Below are 23,993 nucleotides of genomic sequence, written 5' to 3'. Positions count from 1 at the left end.
GAAAAAGTGCTGAAGGTCACTAGGCATCAGAGAAATGCAAATCAAAACCACAATGAGATAGCACCTCACACCTGTCTGGATGCCTATTATCAAGAATAGCAAAAGACAACAAGTGTTGGCAAGGATGTGAAGAAATGGAAACCCTTAGACACTGTTGGTGGGGATGGAAAATGGTGCCACTGCTATGGAAAACAGTATGGAGATTCCTCAAGAAGTTAAAAACGAGGTCAGGTAGAGCTGCTGTGCGCTGGAAGAGCGCAGTCCGGTGGCCAGCTCACACTCGCACCAACCGCCCGGCCCCAGGGCTCCTCGCCGTCATCCTCCTGATGCGGACCTGTGTGGCCCAGGCCTTGCGCCGTGGGGCTGGCCATGGCCTCCCGGGGCTCTACTCTGTCCGTGCGTCCTCACGAGAGCCCCCAGCCCACCTCACGCCCCTCTCGCCCTTGCCCTTGCATGCGCAGCAAGGCGCCCTCGGCCCCGGGTCCTTGCGTTCGGGCTGCTGCTTGCCGCGGTGGCCACGGCCCAGGAAAGGTGTGCGTGTGTGAAAACTACAAACTGACCACGGGGTCGGTGCCAGTGTACATCCGTTGCTGCACAACCTTCTGTCATTTGCACAAAACTGGCTACCAGATGTTTGGTGGTGATGGCAGAAACGACTCTCAAAGCCTGGGAGAGGAGGGAAGCCAGAGGACGCTATCCAGGCTGACGATGGGCTCTGTGATCCCGAGCGTGACAAGGGGCTCTTTAAAGCCAAGCAGTGCAATGGCACGTCCACGTGCTGGTGTGTGGACACTGCTGGGGTGAGAAGAACTGATAAGGACAGTGAGATATCCTGCTCCGAGCCAGTGAGGACCTACTGGATCGTCGGTGAACTAAAACACAAACAAGAGAAAAACGTTATGAGGATCAAAGTTTGTACACTGCACTCAAGGAGGTAATCATAAGTCGTTATCAACTGGATCCAAAATATATCACAGATATTCTGTATGAGAATGATGTTATCACTGTTGATCTGGTACAAAATTCTCAGAAAATTCAGAATGATGTGGACATAGATGATGTGGCTTATTATTTTGAAAAAGATGTTAAAGGTGAATCCTTGTTCCAGTCCAAAAGGATGGGCCTAAAAGTAAATGGGGAACTACTGGATCTGGATCCTGGCTGAACTTCAATTTACTATGTTGATGAAAAACAACCTGAATTGTCAGTGCAGGGTCTACAAGAGGGAATTATCGCTGTCATTGTGGTTGTGGCGATAGCAGTTACTGCTGGAATCATGCTGGTTATTTCCAGAAAGAAAAGAACAGCAAAGTATGAGAAAGCTGAGATAAAGGACATGGGTGAGATGCATTGGGAACTCAGGTGTATAGCACTTTAATTTGAAGAGTAACTACAAAAGGGGAAATTAGCAAGCAGACTCAGATTACAAACATATGAGCATAGGGCAAAGAGAAGATCTTTGAAGACCACTACTGTGCTAGTTAAACATCATATATTTGTAATAGTTAAACCTGTACTCAAAATATAAGCTGTTTGAAATTGACTTTACCAATCTTAAAATTTGACCACGAGTGTCATATATATGCAGGTCTGATATAAAACCCAAACCTAAAATTTGGATTGCATAGTTTGAATTATTTACCCCTAACATTGAAGGGTATGCATTAAATATGCTTCCACAGTAGGTTGAATGACTACTGTCTCGTCCATTTGTGATTAAGTAGCTGCCTTTCTCTTTACTTTGAGTTTTATACATAAAAACTTTTTTTTATGAACTATGAAATAGAACATTTAAAAAATGAGTTTCCTAAAAAAAAGAAAAATTAAACTGCCCATGATCTAGCAATTCCACTTCTGGATATTTATCCAAAAGAATCAAAACCAGGATATCAAAGAGATATTTGTACATTCATCTTCATGGAGGCACTATTCCCAGTAGCCAAAAGGTGGAAGAACCCAAATGTCACAGCGAGTTTTCCCCGTCAGAACCAGTCAATGAATTAATACTCTGGTAACCCAGGGCTCTTCTCCATAGATTATACTGACTTTCTAGGTAGGAGTTGCTTGATAACAAATTAAAGGGCTTCTATTCATGCCCATTCTAAGGGAAGCGTTGGCTAAATTCTGAGGATCAAAGCCAACATTCATGTTCATCAACAGGGGCTGTTTAAATACCACGTGGTCACAGCAAGACAGTAAAAACTGCAGCCAGGGGACTTCCAAAGTGTTATTGATGATCTTTTGCTTCCTGTTGGAAGTATTGTACTTCATACCTTGAAATATAATCTGGTCTTTCTCATCAATTGAGAGTTAAAGAAATAGCAAATTACGATTCGCTGGGTCAGTGGACATTCCCCATTCACTTGGCTGCCCTGCATCTACACTTCTTTCACGCAGTTGGGGCTTATCTCCTGAACAAGCATCACCTGCCTCCACCACAGAGCTTGCCGAGGCCATGACTCTCTTCTTCACTTCACCCAGGAAGACCCTGTGCCACGGCAGGCACGTGTGACTGGCCACCACCAGCCTGTCAGTGGCAGAACCAGGATGAGAACCTAGTTTTCAGGCCCCCTTCATCTCCTGTATTGCGTTACTTCGAGATGATCACTGGTGCAGTTAATCAGAAGAAGTCCTGAATTTAAAAAAATCTATTATGGGTATCTTTGAGAAGATTTAGAGTAAGGCTAAGAAAGCAGTAAAGCACAGTTCTGGATTCATTTTTTAAGAAGTCTTCAAGAGGGCTTCCCTGGTGGCGCAGTGGTTGAGAGTCCGCCTGTTGATGCAGGGGACACGGGTTCGTGCCCCAGTCCGGGAGGATCCCACATGCCGCAGAGTGGCTGGGCCCGTGAGCCATGGCCGCTGAGCCTGCGCATCCGGAGCCTGTGCTCCGCAACGGGAGAGGCCGCAACAGTGAGAGGCCCGCGTATCACAAAAAAAAAAAAAAAAAAAAAAGTCTTCAAGGATATTTCATTAACATGACAAAATATGTGTATTGCAACCCCAAAACTAATATAAAATTGGTTATTATTTGTAGGGTATATAACTGGAAGATCCAAGACAAGAACCCAAGCCCAAAACCAAACAATAGGAGAATTCAGTAGGACATCAGGGTACCAAGTTATAATGCAACAATCAATAGCTTTCACGTTTCAAACACGATAAATGACCAATTGGAAGAAATGATCCTATTTGACAACACAAAACTTTAAAAAATGAGAAACAAACTTAAGGAATTGACAAAATGTATACAAGGGATGTTTTAAAAATACTCTTAAGGGATACAAAAGACACTTCGACAAATGGAAAGTTGTACTGTGTCTTGGGTAGGAAGACCCAACATCTGTGTGCATATGGCCCAAGTCTCCCTGGCAGGACTAAGGTACTTATTTCCTGAGCTTCTGGGAGTGTTGCCTGATGCTTCTGTCCTCAGAAATTGCCCTCGGCCCAAGGGCGCTGCCCTCTCCCTGAGGACAACTCCTTGTCAGCGAGTGGCTAATACAAGGTACAAGGGCTGTGCCCCACTTGCCTCAGCTGAGCATGTCCATAAAGGGCCATCCCAGCTTCAGAGCTCCCCGTGGCTTGGCTGAGGTCTCTGCCTCAGTTCAGCTCCCTTTGTTCAGTTCTGTTCCTTTCATCTGAGAGAAGTCCATCACCCTCTCAAAGACATTGATCCCAAGAGCGCACCCTAAAATTTTTTCTGCATGCAAATCTTCATCTCAGAATGTTTCCTGGGAAACCTGGCTTACAGCAACATTGTAAGATGTCATTTCTCCATAACTTAATTTATAAAAAAGTAATTCCAGTAACTATAATTTTTGAGACTAGATTAATGAATGATGGTAGACAAGAATTGTCCTATACCAGACATTAAAAACGTAAAGCTTTTATGATTAAATTAGACCGTGGAATATATCAGTAGAACATAAGGGAAAATCCAGAAATGTATCCACATTCTTACAGGAACTTAGTATAGAAAAAGTGGCATCTCAAATTAGTGGGAAAAATAGATTGTTCAATAAATGGTGTGTTATACATTAGTTCTCTCTTGCTGCAGAACAGCTCATCCCCAAAGTTTGTGTCCTAACACCACAATACACATGTATCATCTCGCAGTTTCTGTGGGTCTGGAATTCGCCAATGACTTAGCTGAGTGGTTCTGGCTTAGCGTCTCCTCTGAGGCTCAGTGCCGCTCTTGGCTGGGGCTTCAGCTGAAGGCTGGGGCTGGAGGATCTGCTTCTGTGGTGCTCACTCACACGTCTGCATGTTGATTGCTGGCTGTTGGCCCGAAGTCTCAGTTCTTCCCCATGTGACTTCTCCACGGGACTGCTTGACTGTCCTCACTACATAGCAACTGGTGTCGCCAGAACAGTGACCCAAGAGAGAGCTAGGCAGAAGCTGCAGTCTCCTTCATGACCTGGTTTCGGAAGCCACACGCCATCACTTCTGCCACATTCTTTTAATTACTGATAGAAGTGAGTCACTAAATCTGACCTGCACTCAAGGCGAGAGGAATTAGCCTCCACCCTTTGAAGGGAGGAGGGTCAAAGAATTTGAAGCAACCACAGTGGGGAAAATGGGTCAACAGCTGTAAAACAATTGACTCCAAGATAAATTCTAAATGGGTTACAAACCTAGAGGCAAAAATAAAACCCTTGAGTAGTAGAAGAATCAGTGGGAGAGCTGTTTTCTGGCTTGAAGCTGAAAGGCCTAAGAACATAAAACCCAGAAGCCATAAAATTAAAGATTAGTAAATCTGACTGCTTATGGTGCTTTTGCCATGCAAAAATTTGGTTTATGTATAGTCAAAAGGTAAAGGAAAAAACACTTGCTAATAACATCCCAGACAAAGGGTTAATTTTCATGGTATATGAAGAGTGTCCACAAATTGATATAAAGACCCATGACAACAGAAAAGTGAGAAAAGGATGAGGAAGTAAAGAAGGCATATAAAATAGGAAAATATGCTCAACTTTACTTATGATGACAAATGCAAATAGAACTATTTTGCCATTCCATTTTTTAACCTCTAAAGTTAGCACAGATTTGAAAGTTTGATAACTGCTCCATTGGCTACAGTAGGGAAAGGGGGGCCCCACCTGCAGTCTGAAAATTGATGCAATTATGGAGGTCAAGCTAGTAATACTTATTAAAATTCTAAAGTCATACTCCTTGACCAAAGAATTCTACTTCTAGGAGTCGTAGTTTATTTATTGTATAAACATCCATCAATAGAATGAATAACGTATAGAGTCCCCCTGCACTGCAAACACACCCACGGAGTTCCTTCTATGCTGGTGTGAAAGTCACACCACAGTGTATTAGGAAAAGGGGAAGAAAAGGTGTGCACCAGTATAACTTGACCGTTTTTCGTAGTGGGTGTGTGAAGGGTGTTTATGACTGCTGAGTGTGAACCCTTAGATAGGTATTCATTTATGAAGTCAGCTTGATTTTAGTAATGAGAAGTGTCTCTGTCCACTTCAACGTGTGTAAATCACCAGTCATGTCCTATGTCACCTTTATTTCTGGACAAGTACATTGTCATAAGAATTATTTCTGTTTAAGAGACATTACCCCTCCGTTTTGAGGCCTACACAGCTCACTCCAGACTGAAGGTTCAATTAAGAGATGTGTTTATATCTGTATCTCGAGTGCTCAGACATTGCTGCAATGCCAGATGCAGCAGTGGGCTCCATAGAAACCAGTTAGCTGGCATCTGCAGGGGGCAGGTGCTCCTGAACAAAGGAGAGGGCGGAGAATGAAGGCCTAGCGACCTGGAGAGACAGGTGGCTCCCGAACTGTGCCTGGGGAGTTCGCACCAGCCGTCGCGCCGCGCCCCTGACAAAGCCCCCGCAGGTGTGTGCCCAGGCCTGGGCTCCTGGAAGCTTGGCACGAGTGTGCAGACCGCACAGATGCTGGGCCGGGAGCCACGCTCCTCTCCCTCGTTTTCCTGGCAGGGCTGTGACGGAGCCCAAGTCAATACAAAGAGAGACCCAAGACTCAACAGAAAATGGCAACGGATGAGGGAAATTCGCGGATTTAGCAAATAAAAATGGCCCTAATGCCAAGGCTGGTCTTGTGGTGTACCTTGAGCTACCTTTCCAGTTGTCAGTGTACTGCCTCAGCTGCGAATACACCTTCGGTACTTGCTCTGTGATAAAAGTGGGCTTCCTTCGAGTGTTTGCCCGTTAACGTGAGCACAGTGTTAACTCTCTCAGCAGAGGGTGCTAGAGGCACATCGCAGGAGGAAGATGCCTTTCAGCTCTTCCTGGGTGGTCTGGTCAGCTGGGCTGTGAGGACCTCTGGTAGGGCTGGCCCCGGTCCATGGACTCACCCGTGGTCCTTCTGTGACCTGGCAGCCTCGGCCGGACAGTACCTCTCTGCACGGAACCAGAGCTTCTGAGTGCCACCCCCGTGCCAGCCAACACCCGTGCACGCCTGCACCCGGTCACTGCTTCCCGCCCTCCCCCTGCACCCTGGAGGGTGGCCTACTGCTTGCTTAGCAGCAGATCCGACTGGAGGCATGGGCCCTCAGGTAACAGGACAGCTCCCAAGGCTGGCTGGGTGGGGCACGGGGAGTTGCACCCCAGGCACAGGGTCCAGGGCTCACCAAAGAATCCTGCAGCCCTGGACAGATGCAGGAGCACAGTGATTGATTCCCAGGGCACACCCCAGTGGTAGCCAGTCCAAGACGTGAGCCTCTCAGTGGCAAGAGATACAGACGGATGGCAGAGCAGCCGCATGCTTTGGGGCCACAGTTGACCCTAGAACAGCACACGGGTTAGGAGCACCAACCTCCCAGCTGTCAAAAATCCGCGTATAACTACAGTCAGCCTTAAATATCCGCAGGTCCTTAGTATCCGCAGTTCGCATTTACCTGTTCAACCAACCTCAGATCACGTAGTGCTGTAGTATTAACTACTGAAAAAAGTCCACGTGTAAGTGGACCCCGTGCGGTTCAAACCCATGTTGTTCAAGGGCCAACTGTACATAAAGGGCCTGGACTTTAAGTGAGAAAAATTAATAGACAATAAAAATAGTAAAACAAGCATCCATATTCCACACAGATTTTAGTTATCCAGATTCAATAAATGTTAATATTATACCATAGTTGCTTCAGATATTTTAAATATGTATGGTCTATTAATGTAGGGTATAGTTTTGTGTATTGATAATTCATGTGAACGGTACAGTGAGAGTGACTTCCTGCAACTTGTCTCCCTCAGCATCGTGCTTAAGGTTGTGTCACATAGTCCAGCACAGAACAAGTTCATGCATTTGAATCGCTATGACATGTTCGCTTCAATGACTCTCCCACAATTTATTTATCCATTCCCCTACTGGCAGTCAGATTTTTTCCAGTTTTTCACTATTCCCAAGTGAATTAACATCCTCGTATGCAGGGAACATTCTTACATGCTTTCTCACAGACAAATGAAAGAGCTTCTTTATGGCTTGCATGCAAGTGCCACAGTTGGAGTTCTCTGGGCACAGACTCTGGGGTGGAGGTGAGCGTGCAGGACATTCACTGGGATGTGCCCTCAGAATCAGTCCTTGTAGGGGAGGGAGGGAGGGAAGCAGGGTTGGGCAGAGGGACAGGGGGACTTAAAGGCAGTCGCCACAAAGGTTCAGCAAAAACGGCTATGCCCTGAAGTTGGTAGCATTTTTACAAAGAGACCACACTTCTGAAGTTAGAGGCTTCTCACTCGGTAAAGTCTGTTGAATTGAGCCTATGTGAGCCACTTGAGCAGACTCCGAGGCATATGTTTCTTCCTCCCTTGCCCTCACCCCGATGGAGGATGCCACCTTCTCCTAAGAGAATGGGGCCGAGTCTGTTTCAGTTTCTCCAGCACCAAGTAGATGCCCCTCTAGAATTTTAATTGCTCCCTCAGGGTTGAGCAGCAGTTCCCAGAAATGTCATTGAGCCCTGAATGGCCACAGGAATAATTGATATTGTCAATTTCCCTTCCAGTGGTGAGAGAAGCCCTTTATTCTTTAGCGGAAAGCAAAAATAGACTGGTTTCACAGGGTAAGTGAGCCCAACGAGAAGGCAGACCGAAGACTGAATAATTATAAATGCAGTCTGCAGTCCCTCACTAAATGTGGCACTGGATTAAGAACTTGGAACGTGAATCTAGAACTCTCCAGTTACCACAGTAGCATAAACACCAAGGCAGACTGCATTGGGCAATGCTCGCGTTCAGTTGAGCATGAGGTCGTGGATGATTAGAGGACAAGGCAGTCAGTGATGGAATCTCAGAGCTGCAAAACAAGTAGAGCTTTTTAGACTGAGTCTCTGTCTGCACATGGGAATAAGGTGATGGCTCCGTTAACAGAGGTCACAGTCAAAGATAACCCGAGGTACCAGGTGCTGCCCATCTGCTCCCTACCCCACGCTCCTTCTGCAGGCAGAGCTCCCTCTGCGTGGAGGTGCACTCCTGTTCTTTCAGCGCCATCTCACATTCACGCCGCTCCAAACCTAGTAAACACGTGGACTAGTGGATCCTTCGGACCCAAAGCTCTTTCCCAGGCTTCCTCTTGTGCTTCCAGTCACAAAACAGGAAGAGCACAACCCAGGTCTAATGCATTGTCAGAATCACATTTCCTTTCTGCAAAATGGAACCCGCGCCTGCCATACCTACCACAATTCTGAAATGAGAGTGTGGAAGGGAACTGTAATGTATTTTGAAACTATAAAACATAATGTTAATATCATATAATCTTCTTATAAATCAATTCTTTGCAAACTCAGACTGGGGACTTGGAACCTGTGTAGCGAGGGGAACTCATTTGTAGGTAATTGGAGGAAACCCATCTGAACGGTGAAACTCACATACTGTGACCAGAGAACATAGCAAGTGATGCCGGGCGGTGGTCCAGGTCAGAAGCCATGGCCTACGGGTCTGATGAAGAAATTGTTTAGCGAATGACAGCCTCGGAAGCAGCAGGAGCCTGAGCCAAACCCATGCTCATTGCCTCAGAGGGAAAAACGCGTTTAGACTGAAAGCAGACAGAGCCCCCAAGTCCTCCAGGCTTGTTTCCAGAGGCCTAAACTCCATAGGCACTGAGTGTGAACAGGTTGCCAGAAGCTTAGCCCAGAACTTCTGCGTCCCCAGACTAGAAAAATTCTTCCATGATGGGGGCAGAGGTGGGGGGAAGACTACAAGTTGTAGAGGTAGAAGTGAGAGGAATGTACCCATCAGATTCCTGGCTAAACCCCATGAGTGGGGACAGGCAGCAGGCATCACTGGGTAGTGCAGCTAGTGGGTGGTGCAGCTAGTGAGGAGTGGAATTGCTGAGTGATGCTTTTGTCTGGCTGCATATAAGAATCTCCTTGGAGGAGCTTTATAAGAATCAGTGTCCAAGCTGCGAGGACAATGGGATGTCCACATGCAAAAATAATCTCAGCCATACCTCACATAATATACAAAACTTAACTAAAAATGGTTCAAAAACCTAAATACTAATATAAGAGCTAAAAGTATGAAAGTCAGAATAAAACACGGGGTAAATCTTTATGACATTCTTAGATATGACACCAAAAGCACAAATGATGAAAGCAAAAATAGATAAATTGGACTTAATTAAAAACTTTTGTGTAGAAAAGGGCATTATCAAGAAAGTGAAGGACTTCCCTGGTGGTGCAGTGGTTAAGAATCTGCCTGCCAATGCAGGGGACACAGGTTCGAGCCCTGGTCTGGGAAGATCCCACATGCCACGGAGCAACTAAGCCCACGCACCACAACTGAGCCTGCGCTCTAGAGCCCGCAAGCCACGACTACTGAGCCCGTGTGGCACAACTGCCGAAGCCCACGCGCCTAGAGCCCGTGCTCCACAACAAGAGAAGCCACTGCAATGAGAAGCCCGCGCACCACAACGAAGAGTAGCCCCCACCCACCACCACTAGCGAAAGCCTACGCACAGCAACAAAGGCCCAATGCAGCCATAAATAACTAAATTTATAAAAAAGAAAGTGAAAAGACAGCCTACAGATTCGGAGAAAATATTTGCAAATCATATATCTGAAAAGGATGTAACATGCAGAATATATAAAGTGTTGCAACTCACAACAGAAAGACAACCCAATTTAAAAATTGGCAAAGGACTTAAGAGACATTTCTCCAAAGAAGATGTACAAATGGCCAATAAGCACGTGAAAGGATGCTCCACATCCCAAGGCACTAGAGAAATGAAAATCAAAACCACAGTGACATACGAGATACCACTTCTCACATACTAGGTTGGCTAGAATAAAACAGCAACGAGAAGAAGAAACAACAAAACAGAAAATAAGTCCTGGTAAGGATGTGGAGAAATAGGAACGCTTACACATTGCTGGTGAGAATGTAAAATAGTTCATCCTTGTGGAAACAGTTTAGCTGTTCCTCAAAAAGTTAAACATAAGATTACCATATCACTCAGCAATTCCACTCCTGTGTATATACCTCAAAGAACTGAAGGTGGGGACTCAGACAAATACTTGTAACTGGATGTTCAGGGCAACACTATTCACAATGGCTGAAAGATGGAAACAACCCAGATGCCCATCAACAGACAGATGGGTAAACAAATTATAATATACACACACACTGGAATATTATTCACCCATATAAAGGAATGAAGTACTGATACATAATACAACAGGGATGAACCTCAAAAACATGCTAAAAGTGAAAGAAGCTAGGCAGAAAAGTCACATATTGTATAATTCCATTTATAAGAAATGTGCAGAATCGGTAAATCCTTAGAAGCAGAAAGTAGATTGGTTGCTGGAGGGCAGGGAAATGGAGATTAACCACTTAATGGGTACAAGGTTTTATTTTGGGGAGATGAAAATGTTTTGGAACTAGATGAGGGGGACGCTTGCACTGGGTGTTGCTGAGTGGTTCTGTTATGTGAATTTCACCTCAATAAAAATAAATTCACACCCAAGACCAGGTGAACTCAGAGGAACAGGGTCAGGCATCAGTATTTTTTTAAAGTCTTCCAGGCCATGTGACCTTGTAGCTGTGGCTGAAACCTGCAGATCTGTGTGGAAAGGAACGCGGCTGTCCGTGTCCAAGCATGTCAGAGGAGAGGGAAGGGCTGCGGCACGCCCAGGATCGGGTGTCTCTGATCACCACGGGGACCCTGGCTGAGACCAGACTGGCAGGTTCATTCCCCTTCTTATGGTGCTGGGTAAGAGTCTAGAATCACACTGTAGTCTGGCAGTTGAAGGGAGCCGCCCACCCAGAGGAAAGATGATCTGAACTGTAATTAAAGGGATATTTTGAGCACATCTGACTTTATGGGCTGACCTTAAATGCTATATGTCCTTGTACATTGTAATTCTACCCATGCTTACTCATGCCATAAAGTTCCTGCAGGATGTTGCTGAGGGGAATAGGTGTCTGGCTACCATTTATTCATTAACACGTTTATTGAGCTGCTGCTAAGTGCAGGGCACTGTTCCAAGCACTGGAGTTATCACAGTGAACGAGCAAATGATAACCTTGTTTACACTCTAGCGGGGAACGCCACTCTGACCCTTGTCCATATTCTGATTGCCTGCAGCCCATGTGACCACGGTGTCTGTGTCTAGTTTAAGGAGTCTCTGTTCCTATTTTTGGTTTCCCTCTGGTAGATGAGATAACCCCAAGGTTATGGTTTAACTGCGCCATCAGCCTTTAACCATCTTGTGACACTTTCGTATAATAAGACAGCCCTCTAGAGTAAGGCTGGCAAACTTTTTCTAAAGGGCCAGATAGTAAATATTAAAGGCTTCATGGACCAAGGGGCAAAACTGAGAGTACTGGGTAGGTACCTACAGAAGCCTGCAAGGTGTGAACATTTACAAATGGAAAAGCCATCGTTGGCTCATAGCCCATGTGACAGGCAGCAGGCTCTGGAGGGTCCCTTGCCGGAAAGTGTATCTGGCGGCTTGAGTAACAGTTTACAGTCCTTCTCTCATCTGCCGTCTTAGAATGAGGTGGGCTCTCGTGGCTGCCTCGCTGCCACAGGGAAGCAGTTCCTGGACCTGGTGCTCTGGCCGCCCTTGGGCATGAGGTCTCTCCATCAGGAATCTGTATGCAGGGCCTTCATTGTCTTCATCTGCATTACTCACCTTTCATTGGTGACTGCCCAAGGCTGCCTCCAGAACCCAGTGAGATCTGCTATCCTAGGCAAAGAAAGGAAGGGGATGGGAGGGAGGAGGGAGGGAGGAAAAGTATTAAGCATAACTGGGGTTGTACCATATGACTTAGTGAGCTGATCAAAATTAATACTTTGTCATTTGGTTGTCATTAATTAATACGTTTTCTTCATCAGTGGGGCAGTTCAGTAGCTGCCTTTAAGCATCTTTGTCCTATAACAGAACTTTGATTTTGGGGTAACTTTAAATAATATTCATTTGCATGTTTTCCCCTTGGACATTAAAAATAAGTGAAAACTTTGCCCAACGAGTAGACAAAGATCATTGACTACATTAACTGAAGTTCAGAGTTTCGTCTGTGACTTCAGATGCATCAACTGAAGGCAGATTAAAAGGTTTAAAATGAATGTTTCAAACTCAATTGAATTTTTGAGTCTAAAACTCCAGTACCACTCAGTGGTAAGCGAAAAGTGTTGCCTTTGTATACTCTTACCATAATTGCATATGTAATTAATCAGCTTCAAAATAACCTGGGATAGAAGCAAAGGATTAAAACACCATTAAAACATCTCCTCTTTATATTCATCAATTCAGAGCTGCTCCGTAGGACAGTCCAGTCTCATAAAAGGAAGTCCTGTCAACACTTTTTTGTATTCTTATGTCATGAATATTCCAGTGTTTTAAAAAGTCTTAGCTAAAAGTAGTTTGCTATCAGCTAGGGCTGAGTAGTCCTCTGCCTTTCCCCCCGTTTTTATCTACTAAGGTCCTCTGTAAAATGCGTCATTCCTACCATGGGCTGATGTGCTGGCCTCCCTCTCGTCTGTACTGCGGACCTGTCCTCCTCACACCTTTCACCCTGGAATGCCTTCCCCTCCCTCACCCTGGGAGCCTGGCATAAATCTCATTTCACTCTCTTTTTCTAATCTCTTCAGCACACAGAAATTCCTACCTCCTCAATTGCCGTCACTTACCTCCAGGTTGAGATTTTGTGGTTTTGGGGGCAGGGGACACTGATTTATAAGCTCTCATGTATTCCACAACCAGTAACATCTACTTAGACACCTGTTAGGTTTAACTGGAATTCATTGCTATGCCTTTTCCAAATCCTTCAATGCTCATGTTCTCATTCAAATATTTGAAGATGAACCATGTGCTGGATGTTAGCAAGATGGAGGGAGCAGAGGCTGCCTCTCTTAAAAAAACTCACAGTCGGGCTTCCTTGGTGGCGCAGTGGTTGAGAGTCCGCCTGCCGATGCAGGGGACACAGGTTCGTGCCCGGGCCCGGGAAGATCCCACATACCGCGGAGCGGCTGGGCCCGTGAGCTGTGGCCGCTGAGCCTGCGCGTCCGCAGCCTGTGCTCCTCAACGGGAGAGGCCACAACAGTGAGAGACCCGTGTACCGCAAAAAAAACTAAACAAAACAAAAAACTCACAGTCTGCTGAGATGAGTGTTATGAGAGAGACTTGCCAGTGTTCAGAGGCGTGGAGAAGGGTTCCAGAGAGGAGCTTATGTGGACTGCCATGGTCCATGGCTGCAGGTGACTCCTCAGTGGTCTTGGGGGGTGCAGACCTCATATCCAGGGCCTCACATCCAGCCTAGTGTGTTCTCATCGCTGTAGAGCCCAGGTGTGTTTCCTCGCCTGTGTGTCACAGGACGAACTGGTCCACTGAGAAGCTCTGCGAGGGAAGGGCGGAGTTACCTCTCAGTACGGTTTAGGCCGGCCTTTCTCAACCTCAGCACCGTTTACCTCTGGGGCCCAATAATTCCTTGTTTGGGGGTGGTCCTGCACATTGTAGAATGCCACCAGCGTCCTGAACTCTGCCCACTAGGTGTCAGTAGAGCACCCCTTCCCCCCACAAGCCCCCATTTTTAATGAAAAAGCTGTCTCCAGACGTTCCAAATGTTCCCTAGGGGAGAAATCCCTTACAGAATCTCAGAAGTTCACAGTGCAGGCTTCCACAGCTTTGTTGTTTTTTTTTTTCTAGAAACTTAAAAGTGTCATTTTACTCAATATTTCCTAAACTTATTTGGCTATAGATGCGGAACACTTCTGTTAGCATAGCAGCTATTAACATTCCTTGGAATTAGGGTTTTATTAAACACCTTGAAAAAGGGCTGGTTTCTTCCATCTGTAAGGGTTATGATGGAAGGTCATATGCTAAGGAACAGTATTGCTAAGTGTCACTCGGAGAGCATCCGTCAGAGGACTTTCCTGAAGTAGATGCAGCAAGGAGCATGTCTCATCTACCCTAAGCTTGCTTTCCTTCAAACTGTTCCTTGGAAACCCCTTCTCCTTCTGCACGTGGGCACACTGACATCGGGACAATTTGCATTCTCTTCCCGGGGAGGAGAAGTGTGGGAGGAGGTAGTCTTATCAGTGTCCTACAGGGACTCCAGTGCCCCATGCAACAGCCAGATGCTCTCCTCTAACTGCAAACCCCTCTGGGGACACTTTCTTCTCCTTTATCTTCTTCGAAGGCTTCAACTGTTGTCTTAAAGGCCATATTTCACTATATAAGAATGTTGTGGGGAGATTTCCCCTTCCCACCCCAAACCCTAAGAACAGCCTTGAATCTGCTAAGGGGAGCATGGCTGACATTGTTTGTTAGCATCATCTTATCCAGGTGAAATCCTGCACGTGTACTCACACACTGATGTGTCGCAGCTGGACTTTCGTGTGAAGTGTCGGAAGATTCTCTTCTCCTGCAGATCTTGGGCCCAGGCAAGAAGAGATTTGGGGTTGACAAGTTGTTTTACTCCATGAAAAAGTACTTTTTCTGCCCTACATAGAGCATTAGGGAAACCAGATGTATCCCCTTGAATATTTATGGTTGCACAGCTTCTGCCATGAATAATTCATCACACATAGTACTGTCTACCCATCAACAAGGCTGCACAGGCAAGGATAAGGAACAGAAAAAGCTCCCTCCTCCCCCTTTCCCTGGAAGCCCCAGTGCCCGAAGCAGACAGATGGCGAGCCACATGCCTTGCTTGGATCACCCTGTGAAAGAAAATAAAACACACTTCGTTGGAATTTTCTACAACAAGCCTTTATTACTTCAATGAATCACGGGGGGCAGTCAGGAAAAAAGCATTGCTTTTCCAGCCAAACTTCTAAGAGGAACATTTGGCTTCTTTTCTTATTATGGGGCCAGATATCATTGCTAAATCAGTCTATTTCAAATACATAAGGAAGCTTTCTGCCTCATAGAAGTGAGCTCTGTCTCCAGCTTATATAGCTCTTAAAATTACAGACATCTTTGTTTCTGATTGTAATCACTGCAAGAGTGTTAGAAGATATTTTAAAAGTTAAGATAAAAAGTCACCTATAACCCTAACACATAAAGATAAGTACCCTTTATGTCTTGCTCTGTAACTTTCTAGGATATACAACCCTGCTTATATAAATATGTACTTAAAAACAAAAGTATTTTTTAATACATCTTTATTGGAGTATAATTGCTTCACAATGCTGTGTTAGTTTCTGTTGTACAACAAAGTGAATCAGCCATATGCATGCATACATCCCCATATTCCCTCCCTCTTGAGCCTCCCTCCCACCCTCCCTATCCCACCCCTCTAGGTCATGGCAGAGCACCGAGCTGATCTCCCTGTGCTATGCGGCTGCTTCCCACTAGCTAGCTATTTCACGTTTGGTAGTGTATATATGTCCATGCCACTCTCTCACTTTGTCCCAGCTTACCCTTCCCCCTCCCCGTGTCCTCAAGTCCATTCTCTACGTCTGCATCTCTATTCCTGTCCTGCCCCTAGGTTCTTCAGAACCTATTTTTTTTTAGATTCCATATATATGTGTTAGCGTACGGTATTTGATTTTCTCTTTCTGGCTTACTTCACTCTGTATGACAGTGTCTAGGTCCACCCACCTCAGTACAAATAACTCAAATTTCTTTTTATGGCTGAGTAATATTCCATTGTATGTATGTGGCACATCTTCTTTATCCATTCATCTGTCGATGGACACTTAGGTTGCTTCCGTGTCCTGGCTATTGTAAATACTGCTGCAACGAACATTGTGGTACATGACTCTTTTTGAATTATGGTTTTCTCAGGGTATATGCCCAGTAGTGGGATTGCTGGGTCACATGGTAGTTCTGTTTTTAGTTTTGTAAGGAACCTCCATACTGTTTTCCACAGTGGTTGTATCAATTTACATTCCCACCAACAGTGCAGGAAGATTCCCTTTTCACCACACCCTCTCCAGCATTTATTGTTTCTAGATTTTTTGATAATGGCCATTCTGAGTGGTGTGAGGGGAAACCCCATTGTAATCTTGATTTGCATTTCTCTAATAATTAGTCATGTTGAGCATCTTTTCATGTGCCTCTTGGTCATCTGTATGTCTTCCTTGGTGAAATGTCTATTTAGGTCTTCCACCGATTTTTTAACTGGCTTGTTTGCTTTTTTGATATTGAGCTCCATGAGCTGTTTGTATATTTTGGAGATTAATCCTTTGTTGTTTCATTTGCAAATATTTTCTCCCATTCTGAGGGTTGTCCTTTTGTCTTGTTTATGGTTTTCTTTGCTGTGCAAAAGGTTTTAAGTTTAATTAAGTCCCATTTGTTTATTTTTGTTTTTATTTCTGTTACTCTCGGAGGTGGGTCAGAAAAGATCTTGCTGTGGTTCATGTCAAAAGGTGTTTTTCCTTTGTTTTCCTTTAAGAGTTTTATAGTGTCTGGTCTTACATTTAGGTCTTTAATCCATTTAGAGTTTTTTTGTGTGTGTGTGTATGGTGTTAGGTAGTGTTCTAATTTCGTTCTTTTACATGTAGCTGTCCAGTTTTCCCAGCACCACTTACTGAAGAGGCTGTCTTTTCTCCTTTGTATGTTCCTGCCTCCTTTGTCGTAAATTAGGTGCCCATATGTATGTGGGTTTATCTCTGGGCATTCTATCCTATACCATTGGTCTATATTTCTGTTTTTGTGCCAGTACCATACTGTCTGGATTACTGTAGCTTTGTGGTATAGTTTGAAGTCAGGGACCCTGATTCCTCCAAATCCATTTTTCTTTCTCAAGATTGCTTTGGCTGTTCAGGGTCTTTTGTGTTTCCATACGAATTGTAAATTTTTTAATTCTAATTCTGTGAAGAATGCCATTGGTAGTTTGATAGGGATTGCAATGAGTCTGTAGATTGCTTTGGGTAGTATAGTCATTTTCACAATATTGATTCTTCCAGTCAAAGAACGTGGAATATCTCTCCATCTGTTTATGTCATCTTTGATTTCTTTCATCAGTGTTTTGTAGTTTTCTGAGTACAAGTCTTTCACCTCCTTAAGCAGGTTTATTCCTAGATATTTATTCTTTTTGTTGCAATGGTAAATGGGAGTGTTTCCTTAACTTCTCTTTCTGATTTTTCGTTGTTGGTGTATAGGAATGCCAGAGATTTCTGTGCATTAATTTTGTATCCTGCAACTTTACCAAATTCATTGATTAGTTCTAGTAGTTTTCTGGCGGCATCTTTAGGATTTTCTGTGTATAGTATCATGTCATTGGCAAATAGTGACAATGTTACTTCTTCTTTTCCAATTTGGATTCCTTTTATTTCTTTTTCTTCTCTGATTGTGGTGGCTAGGACTTCCAAAACTATGTTGAATAAGAGTGGTGAGAGTGGACAATCTTGTCTTGTTCCTTATCTTAGAGGAAATGCTTTCAGTTTTTCACCATTGAGTATGATGCTTGTTGTGCGTTTGTCATATATGGCCTTGATTATGTTGAGGTAGGTTCCCTCTGTGCCCATTTTCCTGGAGAGTTTTTATCATAAATGGGTGTTGAATTTTGTCAAAAGCTTTCTCTGCATCTATTGAGATGATCATATGGTTTTTGTTCCTTAATTTGTTAATGTGGTTTGTCACACTGATTGATTTCCGTATGTTGAAGAATCCTTGCATCCCTGGGATAAATCCCACTTGATCATGGTGTATGATCCTTTTAATGTGCTGTTGGATTCTGTTTGCTAGTATTTTGTTGAGGATTTTTGCATCTATATTGATCAGTGATATTGGTCTATAATTTTCTTTCTTTGTGATATCTTTTTCTGGTTTTGGTATCAGGGTGATGGTGGCTTCGTAGAATGAATTTGGGAGTGTTTCTCCCTCTGCAATTTTTTGGAAGAGTTTGAGAAGGATCGGTGTTAGCTCTTCTCTAAATGTTTGACAGAATTCGCCTGTGAAGCCGTCTCATCCTGGACTTGTTTGTTGGAAGATTTTAAATTATGGTTTCAATTTCATTACTTGTGATAGGTCTGTTTATATTTTCTAATTCTTCCTGGTTCAGTCTTGGATAATTGTACCTTTCCAAGAATTTGTCCATTTCTTCATGGTTGTCCATTTTATTGGCATATAGTTGTTTGTAGTAGTCTCTTATAATCCTTTATATTTCTGCGGTGTCACTTGTGATTTCTCCTTTTTCATTTCTAATTTTATTGATTTGCATCCTCTCCCTGTTTTTCTTGATAAGTCTGGCTAAGGGTTTATCAATTTTGTTTATCTTCTCAAAGAACCAGCTTTTAGTTTTATTGATCTTTGCTATCGTTTTCTTCATTTCTATTTCATTTATTTCTGCTCTGATCTTTATGATTTCTTTCCTTCTACTGACTTCGGGTTTTCTTTGTTCTTCTTTCTCTAGTTGTTTTAAGTGTAGAGTTAGATTGTGTATTTGAGATTTTTCTCGTTTCTTGAGGTGAGATTGAATTGCTATAAACTTCCCTCTTAGAACTGCTTTTGCTATGTCCCATAGGTTTTGGGTCATCATTGTCATTTGTTTCTATGTATTTTTAAAATTTCTTCTTTGATTTCTTCAGTGATCTCTTGGTTATTTAGTAGCGCTGTGTTTAGCCTCCATGTATTTGTGTTTTTTACAGTTTTTTTCCTGTAATTGATTTCCAGTCTCAAGCGTTGTGGTCAGAAAAAATGCTTGATATGATTTCAATTTTCTTAAATTTTCCGAGGCTTGATTTGTGGCCCAAGATGTGGTCTATCCTGGAGAATGTTTGGTGTGCACTTGAGAAGAAAGTGTATTCTGCCACTTTTGGGTGGAATGTTGTATAATTATCAATTAAATCTATCTGGTCTATTGTGGCATTTAAAGGTTGTGTTTCCTTATTTATTTTCTGTTTGGATGATCTGTCCATTGGTGTAAGTGGGGTGTTAAAGTCCCCTACTCTTATTGTGTTACTGTCGATTTCCCCTTTCGTGGTTGTTAGCATTTGCCTTATGTATTGAGGTGCTTGTATGTTGGGTACATAAACATTTATAATTGTTATATCTTCTGCTTGGATTGATCCCTTGATCATTATGTAGTGTCTTCCTTATCTCTTGTAACAGTCTTTATTTTAAAGTCTATTTTGTCTGATACGAGTATTGCTACTCCAGCTTTCTTTTGATTTCCATTTGTATGGAATATCTTTCTCCATCCCCTCACTTTCAGTCTGTATGTGTCCCTAGGTCTGAAGTGGGTCTCTTGTAGACAGCATATATATGGCTCTTGTTTTTGTATCCGTTCAGCCAGTCTGTGTCTTTTGGTTGGGGCATTTAATCCATTTACATTCAAGGTTATTATCAACATGTATGTTCCTATTGCCATTTTATTAATTGTTTGGGGTTTGTTTTTGTGGGTCTTTTTTTTCTCTAGTGTTTCCTGCCTAGAGAAGTTCCGTTAACATTTGTTGTAAAGCTGGTTTGGTGGTGTTGAATTCTCTTAGCTTTTGCTTGTGTGAAAAGTTTTTGACTTCTGCATCGAATCTGAATGGGGTCCTTGCTGGGTAGAGTAATCTTAATTGTAGGTTTTTCTCTTTTATCACTTTAAATATATCCTGCCACTCCTTTCTGGCCTGAAGCGTTTCCACTGAAAAAATCAGCTGATAACCTTATGGGGATTCCTTTGTAAGTTATTTTTTGTTTTTACCTTGCTGATATTAATATTTTTTTGTTGAATTTAATTTTTGTTAGTTTGATTAGTATGTGTCTTGGTGTGTTTTTCCTAGGGTTTATCCTGCATGGGACTCTCTGTGCTTCCTGGACTTGGGTGACTATTTCCTTTCCCATGTTAGGGAAGTTTTCAACTATAATCTCTTCAAATATTTTCTCAGACCCTTTCTTTTTCTCTTCTTCTTCTGGGACCCCTATAATTCCAATGTTGGTGTGTTTAGTGTTGTCCCAGAGGTCTCTGAGACTGTCCTCAGTTCTTTTCAGTCTTTTTTCTTTATTCTGCTCCTCGGCAGTTATTTCCACCATCTTGTCTTCCAGCTCACTTATTCATTCTTCTGCCTTAGTTATTCTGTTATTGATTCCTTCTAGATATTTTTCATTTACGTTATTGTGGTGTTCATCTCTGTTTGTGTGTTCTTTAGTTCTTCTAGATCTTTGTTAAACATCTCTTGTATTTTCTCAATACATGGCTCCATTCTATTTCTGAGATTCTGGATCATCTTTACTAGCATTACTCTGAATTCTTTTTCAGGTAGATTGCCTATTTCCTCTTCATTTATTTGGTCTTGTAGGTTTTTACCTTGCTCCTTCATCTGTGGCATATTTTTTTGCCATCTCATTTTTTTTTTCATGAGTGGGATTGTGTCCTGGTCTTACTGGATGTTTGGCGCTGAGATGAGGAACTCCGTGTGACCTCACTCTGATGAATATTCCCTGGGGTCTGAGGTCCTCTGTTAGTCCAGTGGTTCAGACTCGGAGCTCCCACCACAGGAGCTTTGGCCCAACCCCTGGCTCGTGAACCAAGTTCCCCCAAGCCATGCAGGGTGGCAAAGAAAAAAAAGAGAACGATAACAAAGTAAAAAATAAAATTAGACCAGGAAACTAACAGGTATGTTAGAAAGAATATAAAAATAAAAGTGTAGATGAATCAACATCCACAAGGTACAGTATCACAATAGTAAAAAAGAGGAGGAGAGAAAAGATAAATAAATAAATTAATTAAAAGGGGGGGAAAAGGCCTAAGCAAGGGTGAGGTTTGGGTGGTGGGCGGGGCCTATGCTCAGGACCCACAGGGCTGGAAAAGGCCCTGGGGGCTGGGTGGGGCGGGGCTTAGGCTCAAGGAGCAGAAGGGCCCAGGCGTGCCCCCCACCCTTGGCCTCAGAGTGCGGGGACCTCTCCTGGGAGCCCAGCAGGCTTCCTGGGCCCAAGTGGGCAGGGCAAACGCCCACCGCCCCTCTCCGGTCCTGGAGGGCCCCTCCCGCCTGCCTCTCCTGAACTCCCCGGCCTCAGGGGCGCCAATCCTGTCTGGCCCCCACTTCTCCCCACCCTCAGTTTTCCACGTCCTACCGGTTCACCTTGGGGTTCTTCCTGCCTCCTCGGGTGTCAGAGTCCACCACCAGCGCCGTCAGGCGCCCTAGTTTTGGGGAGACACCAACTCCGCGTCCTCCCACAGCGCCATCTTGACTCCTCCGAGCTTACGGGTTTTATTACAACAGTTACCTTATTGTCTGGCTTTCTTACAAGCTGCCTCAAAATGTTCCAAGGACCAAGGAGGGAAATAATTTTTTTTTTTTTTTGGCTAACTTAACACTTCAAGTAAAGCACAGAAGCATAGCTAGGATAGGAAGTGGTGAATGAAATGTTTATTATTTTTTAAAGTAGTCAGTCTTCACCAGGGAGAAGTTACTAGTTCAGCCTAGTTCTTCTCTTCCCAAGGTGTTTATATTAGAAACCTACTTTCTTTTGTATCTAGAGAGAGAAAATTCATAATTTTTAGGACGTCATCACCTCAGGAAAGTCTGCATTGGGATTGTGGCCACACGGAGCAGAGAAAATATGCAGTATTCGTGAGGCAGTAACTAAGCCAGCATGCTTTATGGCTTCTTGTTATCCAGTGATGGGAGAGAGGAAAACCGTCTGAGCACAGTGTCTAGTTTCTTCTATTAAGAGTCTTGCAGAGAAGGCATGCACTTGATGGAAGGGTCCTATTGCTAAACCAGTTTGAAAGCCAGTCACTTGAGCTATTGATCTCTGCCTAGAGGAGTCACACCAAAATCATCCCTAAAATGAAAGCCAGCTGCCCTGGGATGGGAGCCCACCTCACCGGGTTATCCTTCCACATCTCGCTCGGCCTGGACTTTAAGACAAAGCTGGGGTTGGGCCCTGTGGGTCAGAGAAGACTTCTCCTTCCGTATATTCTTCACTTCTTGCTCCCTCCAAATCATAGACAGGGTAAAATTGTAGGGAGTCTTCTTTTAAATGGCTTTTCGTTTTCTATGTGTGTAAACAGGCAGAGCTCTGGCTCCCATTCCCAGTCTGAGCCTTTCGGGAAGGTTCTCCCTAAGCATCAAGGTTCCATTTATCTTCTAAAGCCAGACTCCAGATTCTCTTGAATAATCCCCCAAGAGTGAAGTCTCAACATTCCTTGCTTCTCCTCCCCTGATGGAAAACCTGAGGCCCAGCATCCCAGGAGCGGTCCGTGCAGGGTGGCCCTGATCAGTGGGGAGTGTGATTTGCACAGCCACTGGCAAGGTGGCATATTTTGGGTGATGTGGGTATTGCCCACCACCCACAGTTGCTGGGAAATGCTACAGCCAACTTCTCAAAAGGAGCTGCCCTGCTGATTTCTAAATAAGTTCAGTCTGGGTTGTCTGTGCCGTAAGCCACGCGTTAAGCCCCACATCCTACTGCTTGCTGTGGAACTCGGTGCTGACTGAGGGGTCAGAATGGCCATCAGTAACAGGTGAAAATCCTTATAAGTGCTGTGTGATGGAGCAAGGACTGCTGGGAGAGGGCCTGTGTAATTCTGGCTTCTACTGCCAATGCAGTGACCTTTTCGTGGGCTTAATCTCGGGGTCAGTCCAAGTTTCCTAATGGCCTACCATGAACTTGCGAAGGATTCATGGGAAAGGAAGGTGGCTGCTAAAGGAAAATGAACCTCTTCCAGAATCTGCTGTGAGTCAGGAGCAGGAAAATGACAGGCAAACATGCTTTTCTTGCTACAAGTAGCAACACTCAAACTCTGACTTAAATATGAAGGGAAATGTATGATCTCTCAACACAAATTTGAGGGGCAGCTGGGCTTCAGGCATGAAAATTACAGTTTCGTTCCTTCCATCTGTGGAGAGAGAATAAATCGGCCCCCTCTTTGTGAAAGGAAAGCCGCTCAGGTTCTTTAGAGTTAATGCTTACTGAGGGCTCGGGTTTGAAGACTAGCTCTGCCTCATTGAGACTTACCCGTTAGTAATCATTACACAAGATTCATAAGGCTCCCCACCTCAGCTGAGGGCACGTCATAAAGATGACAGTCTTCTTAAGTCAGTTTAAGCATGCAGGCATTTTTTAATGCAATCCTCATTAAAAATGCAGACAGCATTTTATCCGGAGCCAGACAAGTTGATAGTAAGGTCCAGCTGGAAAACAGTATTTAACAATAATGGGAAAACCGTGACCATGAAAAACAATAAGAACAATACCTTGATATCTACCGGGAACCCTAAGAAACCCTGAAGGCTGTGTGGGCAAAGAGCCTGACACCGGTGCAGCAGGAGAGGAGTGGCCCAGCGGAGGAGAAACTAGCGCCTGGGAAGAGAGAGTGTTAGGCTCCGCGGCTGGAGCCGACGGCTCAGGGCTGCAGGTGTTGAAGCCACTCTGCTGCATGGAGGGCTTCGGCGTGTTCTGCTTCTCGGTTGTGTTGAAACTCACACAGCCTAGGGCCCTCTTCCTGGCTGTTAAACTTTGCAGCCTTGTACGTTCTCTGTAAATCACACGTGTGTTTGCGTGCGTGCGTGCGTACGCGCACACACACACGAGCCATCTTCACACTCAACGTATTTTCAGTGACTTAAGAACCCGTTGACCCACTTCTCTCTCATATACACCTGCTGGCCTTATTTAATACCACAACTTAATGGACGGAAGA

The 23,993-nt window shown here is 44.2% G+C and overlaps 1 pseudogene; it reads left to right on the top strand.

Annotated features, from left to right (window-relative positions):
- The first annotated feature begins 565 nt into the window (after positions 1–565).
- Positions 566–8,496, top strand: LOC136128003 (epithelial cell adhesion molecule pseudogene; annotated as a pseudogene).
- Positions 8,497–23,993: the final 15,497 nt, after the last annotated feature.

Source organism: Phocoena phocoena, chromosome 9 (assembly GCF_963924675.1).
Source record: "Phocoena phocoena chromosome 9, mPhoPho1.1, whole genome shotgun sequence".
Classification (NCBI taxonomy): domain Eukaryota; kingdom Metazoa; phylum Chordata; class Mammalia; order Artiodactyla; family Phocoenidae; genus Phocoena; species Phocoena phocoena.
This window is presented reverse-complemented; position numbering and strand designations above follow the sequence as displayed.